Source organism: Elephantulus edwardii, unplaced genomic scaffold, assembly GCF_000299155.1.
Source record: "Elephantulus edwardii isolate Elephantulus edwardi_28Jun2011 unplaced genomic scaffold, EleEdw1.0 scaffold00063, whole genome shotgun sequence".
NCBI lineage: Eukaryota > Metazoa > Chordata > Mammalia > Macroscelidea > Macroscelididae > Elephantulus > Elephantulus edwardii.
Genome location: NW_006399813.1, coordinates 7,612,183 through 7,620,147, shown reverse-complemented (window position 1 = coordinate 7,620,147; position 7,965 = coordinate 7,612,183). Strand labels below are relative to the sequence as shown.

At 47.4% G+C, this 7,965-nt stretch overlaps 1 pseudogene; it reads left to right on the top strand.

Moving 5' to 3' along the window:
• The first annotated feature begins 267 nt into the window (after positions 1-267).
• On the top strand, positions 268-3,391 carry LOC102850576 (annotated as a pseudogene).
• Positions 3,392-7,965: the final 4,574 nt, after the last annotated feature.

Below are 7,965 nucleotides of genomic sequence, written 5' to 3'. Positions count from 1 at the left end.
TCCTCAGATAAGATTCCACGATATTTGGACTAGCTTGGCCACCATAGTGCGTAGGCTGGTTAAGAGGGCCTACTTCCGGCGTCCTAAAGCAAGGAAGATGGTTAGAGTCTATGGGAAACTGAATTGAGAGGCTCGAAGTAGGCTTCTTTTCAGAGTTTAGGCTCCGAAACTACTTTTGAAATTTAGTTCAGGGGTCAAGGCTTAGGAGCAGGACAGGCTCCAATTCCGCCCCTCGGGAGGCTTCAGGGCCCGGAAGCAGGGGTCGCCATGACGACGTCATCTGGGCTGGAACGCTGGGTTCAAGACAAGTTTCACTCTGTGCTGGGACTAAGCTAGCGACGAGCGACACGTAGCCAAGTTCCTGATCTGCACCACTCAGCGTTGCTCCTCGCCTGAGGAGGTTGTGCAGCGCCTGTGAGACACTGACATGCTAGATCTCAGTGGTCCAGCCTGGGACTTTGCCCTGAGATTGTGGAACAAGGTGCCTCGGAAGGCAGTGGTAGAAAAGCCAGCCCGGGGAGCTGAATGAGAGGCCCGAGCCCTGCTATAGAAGAACCAATGTTACAAGTTGCTGGAAGACAGTGAGGAAAGCAGTGAGGAGATTGTGAGTAGGCCTGGGAGCAGCCTCCAGAAGAAGCGTAAGAAAGGAAAACACCTCAGGAAGAAACGCCAGGAAGAGGAAGAGGAGGAAGAAGAAGAGACTTATCAGAAAGAAAAGAAGAAAGGGGAGAGTAAACAGCAAACAGAGAAGCCAGAGTCAGAGGATGAGTGGGAGCGGACAGAACGTGAGCACCTTCAGGATCTGGAAGAACGCGATGCCTTTGCAGAACAGGTTCGGCAGTGTGACAAGGATCATACTCGCAATGTCCTGGAAAGGTCAGATAAGAAGGCTTATGAAGAGGCTCAAAAGCGTCTTAAGATGGCTGAGGAAGACCGGAAAGCCATGGTTCCTGAGCTGCAGAAGAAATCCCGACGAGAGTATCTGGCCAAAAGAGAACGAGAGAAACTTGAGGACCTGGAGGCGGAGCTGGCCGATGAGGAATATATTTTTGGAGATGTGGAGCTGAGCCGGCATGAGCGGTGAGAACTCAAGTACAAGCGGCGAGTGCGAGACCTGGCTCGAGAGTACCGGGCAGCAGGGAGCAGGAGAAGCTAGAGGCCACAAACCGCTACCACATGCCTGAGGAAACCCGAGGACAGACAGCGAAAGCTGTGGAACTGGTTGAGGAGGAATCCAGCACCCCTGGGGAGGAGCAGCGGCGCTGGGAGGAGGCTCGGCTAGGAGCTGCGTCTCTGAAGTTTGGGGCTCGAGATGCTGCTGCTCAGGAGCCCAAGTATCAGCTGGTGCTGGAGGAAACCATGGAGTTTGTCCGGGCCACTCAGCTCCAGGGCGATGAGAAGCCATTAGCTCCACCCTCTCAAACTCAAGCCCAACAGAAGGAGTCAATCCAGGCTGTCCGTCAAAGCCTCCCTGTGTTTCCGTTCCGAGAGGAGCTTCTGGCTGCAATTGCTAATCATCAGGTCCTCATCATCAAAGGCGAGACAGGCTCAGGGAAGACCACCCAAATTCTACAGTACCTCTTTGAGGAGGGTTACACAAACAACGGCATGAAGATTGCCTGAACCCAGCCCCGGAGGGTGGCAGCCCGTGTGGCCCGGGAGATGGGCGTGAAGCTTGGGAATGAGGTTGGCTACAGCATCCGTTTTGAGGACTGCACATCAGAGCAAACTGTTCTCCACTACATGACAGACGGAATGCTGCTCCGGGAGTTCCTCTCTGAGCCAGACCTCGCAAGTTACAGCGTGGTGATGGTGGATGAGGCTCATGAATGGACCTTGCACACAGACATTCTCTTTGGATTGATCAAAGATGTGGCTCGCTTTCGGCCAGAGTTTAAAGTGCTGGTGGCTTCAGCTACACTGGACACAGCCCGCTTTTCTACCTTCTTTGATGATGATGCTCCTGTCTTCTGAATCCCTGGACGCAGGTTTCCAGTCGACATCTTCTATACCAAGGCTCCAGAGGCTGACTACCTGGAAGTTTGTGTGGTATCTGTGCTGCAGATCCACGTTACCCAGCCACCCGGGGATATCCTCGTGTTCCTGACTGGACAGGAGGAGATTGACGCTGCCTGTGAGGTGCTCCAGGATCGCTGCCGCCGACTGGGCTCCAAAATCCGGGAGCTTCTAGTGCTGCCCATTTATGCCAACCTTCCCTCTGACATGCAGGCTCGGATCTTCCAGCCCACACCCCCAGGGGCACGAAAGGTGGTTGTGGCAACAAACATCACTGAAACATCCCTCGCCATTGAAGGCATCATTTACGTGTTGGATCCAGGATTCTGTAAACAAAAGAGCTATAACCCACGCACAGGCATGGAGTCTCTCAGTCACACCCTGCAGCAAGGCTTCAGCCAATCAGCGTGCTGGCCAGGCAGGTCATGTGGCTGCCAGGAAGTGCTTCCGCTTTTATACCACCTGGGCCTATCAGCATGAGCTCGAGGAAACCACAGTGCCTGACATCCAGAGGACCAGCCTGGGCAATGTTGTGTTGCTGCTCAAGAGCTTAGGGGTTCATGACCTAATGCACTTTGATTTCCTGGACCCTCCACCATACGAGACCTTGCTGCTGGCTTTGGAGCAGCTGTACGCTCTGGGAGCCCTCAGCCACCTCGGGGAGCTCACCACGTCTGGTCGGAAGATGGCAGAGCTTCCGGTGGACCCCATGCTATCAAAGATGATCTTGGCCTCATGGAAGTACAGTTCCTCAGAGGAGATCCTGACAGTGGCTGCCATGCTCTCTGTCAACAACTCCATCTTCTACCGGCCCAAGGACAAGGTTGTCCATGCTGACAATGCCCATGTCAACTTCTTCCTGGTGCAGACCACCTGGTTCTACTTAGCGTTTATACACAGTGGGCTGAAAGCGGCTACTCTTCGCTACTCTTCACAGTGGTGCTACGAGAACTTCGGTACAGTTCAGATATATGTGCCGAGCCCGGGATGTGCGGGAACAGCTAGAGGGGCTCTTGGAATGCGTAGAAGTTGGCCTCAGTTCTTGCCGGGGGACTACATCAGAGTCCGCAAGGCCATCACTGCTGGTTACTTCTACCACACAGCACTGTTGACTCACAGTGGTTATCGCACAGTGAAACAGCAGCAGACAGTGTTCATCCATCCCAACTCCTCCCTCTTTGATGAACAACCATGATGGCTGCTCTACCATGAACTTGTCTTGACCACCAAGGAATTTATGAGACAGGTATTGGAGATTGAGAGCAGTTGGCGTCTGGAAGTGGCCCCTCACTAATATAAGGCCAAGGAGTTAGAAGATCCTCATTCTAAGAAAATGCCCAATAAAATAGGCAAGACACGAGAAGAGCTAAGGTAAAGCAGAGCTTAAGCTCAGCTCCTTCTGTACATTGTTAATGTATTAAATTATTGTTTTAATAAAGCATGTTTGGACTCAAAAGAAAAAAAAATTTGTGTCTTCTAGTCTGCAACAGTTCCATGATACATCTTCAAGGACATGAACATGTATAGCTAAGCACAACTCCAAAATCAATCTCCATAATAGTCTATGTGTTTCCTACTGCCAAAGGGGCCCTTTAGAGTAGTTGAGAGAAGATCTTGACCCTGAAACCTACAGCGTCCCTTTTAAGCAGAAAATAGCTAAGAGAATACTCTGTCCCCTTTTCCTTATGAATCAGGGTTAAGTCTCTCTCAGGGAGGAGTGATAGGGAATGGCAAAGGATACACTAACAATGGATATTAATCAGAACTGGCTTTGACAAGCACTGTGGCAATGGGACAATTAAATTAAAACAGACTTTCAAGGGGGGAAAAAAAAGAGGAACAAACTGGGGGTGAGGGTAGAGAAAATAGTGCAACAATGAATGAATGGAAATCCAAAATATCTGAAAATGTTCATTAAATTTAATAAAACTTAATAAAAAAGTAAAAAAAAATCCCATGCCAATCCATCTCATTTTGCCAATGCCTAATATGTCAATATTTATGTGTCCCATTTCTTTCTTAATAATACCTAGTTTATCTAGATTTATGGTTTTCATATGCCATGTTCCAATAACTAGTGTGTCTACTTGCAACTGTTCTCCTTCTTTGTGTTTACCAACTGGAGGGCTCAGTCTCAGATGGCTGACTACTCCTCTAATTTAAATGTTCTCTATTGTGCATAGTGTTATCGAAGGCCTGCTGCTTCAGAAGTGATGGCAAATTTTTCTCTTAGTCTGCCTTAATTTAGATGTTGATCTTAGAGAAATAAGAGGCAGACAAGCATTTTACCCAGAAGAGCAGATGAGATACACTTCACATTGTAAAAGTAGCCAGTTAACTGCTGGTTCCCTGCCCCAACCCTTTTGATGCAGGTGATTTAGTTCCACCCTTGCCCTCGTCTGCCAGCATCCACATCCTCCAGCACCCAGTTCCACCCCTCCCGCTTTGACCCCTACCTTGCCTGGTCAGTACACCCAACCTTCCCCCCAGCCATCCCTAGAAATGGTGGCTCAGGCTCCCTGTCACTTCTGTGATGCTGGCCATCCTGCTGAGGCTACCCTAGCACTGTTCCACTCCCCTGTCCAGATGCTGCCTGCTGCAGCTCTGGTCTCCACTGGCCACTGCAAGGGCAGAGTATAATTGCTCCACAGAGTTTCAAAGGCAGAAGTCGACTGCCACATCTTTTCCTCATGGAGCAGCTGATAAAGTTGAACTTTTCTGGCTTTTACATTTCTGTTAGTAGTCTAGCAGTTTAATCATGTGGCACCAAACACACCCCCCAACAACTCTAAAGCCCGACCTTCAAAAACTCAGTGCTGTCAAGTTGAAACCAACTCCGAGCTAAACCTCTGGTGGGTTTATGAGGCTTTAAATCTCAGAAGAAGATGGTTCATTTTTCTTTCTGGGAGAGACTGGTGGTTTAAACCACGAGAAGGACATGGCCTTTGGGGCTAGCAGTGCAACTCCCTATGTCCTAAATCGCCAGAGCTCCCTACTGTGCCACCAGAGTAAAACTGGCGTTGCTATATAGTGTTGGAACTGACTTACTGCTGACCTCTAGCAAGGTTTCAAAAACAGAGCATTGCATGCAAGGAGGTTGCTCCTCTGTCTTCTGTGTTGCCCCTGGTGGATTCCAACTGCCAGAGAGATGGGGCTTTTGGTTAGTAGCCCAGCTCCCCCTGGTGTCAGCAGAGCTCCCCACTGTGTCACCAGGACTCCATAACTACACAAATACTTAGAATATATTTTTACCACTAGATGGAGACATAACATAATGAATCAAAGTTTACGTGCCCATTTAAAAACGTGGTTCTCCAATAATTTTAGATGTGAAGGTTATAGAACATTAAAGCATTTAATATGAAAACAAATGTCTTCATTATTTTAACATTATGTATTTGTTTAACTTTTTAATATTTGAAAGCACGAGAGGACAGTTGAGAAAGTACTTTCTGAATGACATGGTAAGACCTGAAATCTCTGGGACCAGAGAATTAAAGACTGAAAAAGAAAATAAACCAACCCAAGCCAGCTGTAAAAATGCAATCAAACAGGGCTTGTAAACTTCTTAGAACAACATCTAGAATGTAATTTTTCTTTAATTATAGAATGGTAAAAGGACTACATTAAGAAAGATATGCAACTGGCGCTGGCTGAAAATCGCCTGTGACTTCATCCATAGCCACTGGTGAGAGTCAGCGCCCAGAGCCAGCAGGGGCTTTAAGCTCGTTGCCCACTGCTGTGGTGTGGACAGCTGAAACCCAGGCCCCGACAGGCACCTGGGGGGAAAAAAAACCCTCTACTTCATGCTCTGCTGGAGAAGGAGGGGCAGTCTCCTGTACCAGTCAGATCCAATTTGACGGTACACACACACACACTTTTTCTTCTTCTTTTTTAAAAAAAGACTACTTCAGCCATTGCAGCCCTCTGCCTGGGGCGGGCTGCCCTCGGCCCTCTGCCTGGGGCGAGCCGTCGTGGCCTTCTGCCCGGGGCGGGCTGTGCTTGGCCCCCAGCTCGGGGCAATCCGTCGCGGCCCTCAGGGTGAGCTCCTCAGTCCCAGATTGTGCCATCTGACCCCGGGGTGGGGAAGGAGAAGGAAAAAAAAAAAAGAATGCCTAGGGTATCCAGAGAATGTTACCTAGGCCACCTTCTGCCACCCTCCCCCCCACCCCGAGTAAACCTGAAAGCAACACCCTCAAAGTCCTTCTATTTGTAACTCACAAGTTTGTTCTCTCTAGGTTTGCTCCCTTTCCTATAGGTAACCTTAACTTTGAGTTTTACTCCGTAATTTACCCTGAACCCAGTGCCAGTGACAAAAAGGAAATACAACTGACAGCTAAGGAAGCAAAGGAGGATGGAGCCTCTGGGTTCAACCAGCCATCCGCACTGGACCCACCTGGGAAAACACTTTGCAGTCCAGAGGGGAGCAAATGACAGGAAAATATCTTCTAACAGAGCAAGAAGGCAAGCAGCTGTAACCCAAGACCACCAGTAAGCTGATAAAGCGTCCTCCCTTCCCCCCTTTATATCTACGCCCCTGTTCAGCATGAAGAAGCCAGAGAGTTGGCATCCAATTCCCAAATCAATAAGACAGTTGGTTTAATTACCATTGGAAAATGCTTGTCATTCCTCTGTAGGATCTGGTCCCCTCTGGACCCTCATCATTTCCTTCACCTGCTCCCCCCACCGACCAAACTGTGCAGCTCTGCAACTGCATCCTGGCCCAGCCTCACCCTTCTGCCCCCAGCTCTCACCTCCTTTGTACCCCCAATATGTTTTTTCCAATAAAAAAAATATTAAAAAAAAGATATGCACCGGGATTGTATCTTCTCTCCATATGTATAAAATCTATCTACTGAGCAAATTATTACAGAAGCTGCACTCTATGAAAAGGAATGTTGCATTAGGATGAGGAAGTGTCATCAATAACTTAAATTATGCCAATGACAAAATCTGGATTGCTGAAAGTGAGGAGTACTTTGATTGTTAGCTGCAGAAGATCAAGAAATACAACCTTCAATGTAGATTGCATATCAACATCAAGAAAACAAAATTTCTCACTACTGGACTGATAGGCAACATTATGATGGATGGATAAAATACTTAAAATTTCAATAGCTTCATCTTACGTGGTTCCAGAATCAACAATGGTTGATTCCAACCATCTTGGTACCAACAATCAGGAGATGTGCAGACATATTGCACTGGGAAAATCTGCAGTTAAGGACTTCTCCAAATTATTTGAGGATCAGTCCTGTCACTGGATTGCTCCAGGTGTGCCTGATTCAGGCTATGGTCTTTCCAATCACTTGCTATGCATCTGAGAGCTAGACCATGAATAAGGATGACAGACAGAAGAAGAAGCCGCCTTTTAACTGCAGTGTAGGAGAACTAAATATCCCAAAAGATTTAAAGAACTAACAGGTATGTCCTGGAGAAGGTGCAGCCAGAGTGTTCCTTGGAGGTGAAGATGACAAAGCTTTGTCTCAAATACTTTGGACATGTTGCTAGGAAAGATTATGCCTTGGAAAGACAAACCATGCTTCAAAAGGTAGTGGGTTTTGGAAGAAGGGGAAGATTCTCAAGAGATGGATTGACCATGTCAGACATGGTAAGGATGGCACATGATAGGTGGGGTCTGTTATTCATAGGGTCTCTGTGGATCATACTCAACTCAGCAACACCTAAGAACGACTGCAACAACAAAGGCTAATATAATAACATAAAAGTTTCAACACTGTTTTCTATCTTGGACTTCAGAGAATTTTTTTCAGAATCTTCTCAGGTAGAGATATTGTTTTATATTTTTTCATCATTTCTGCCTGAAATTCTGTGATTTCCAAGTTTAAGACTTACTTCCAACTACAGAAAATTGCCTTTATCTTATAGATGAATGTCTGCAATGAAAATACTATTACATCTCTTTTTCTTTAGTTACATAAGAACGCA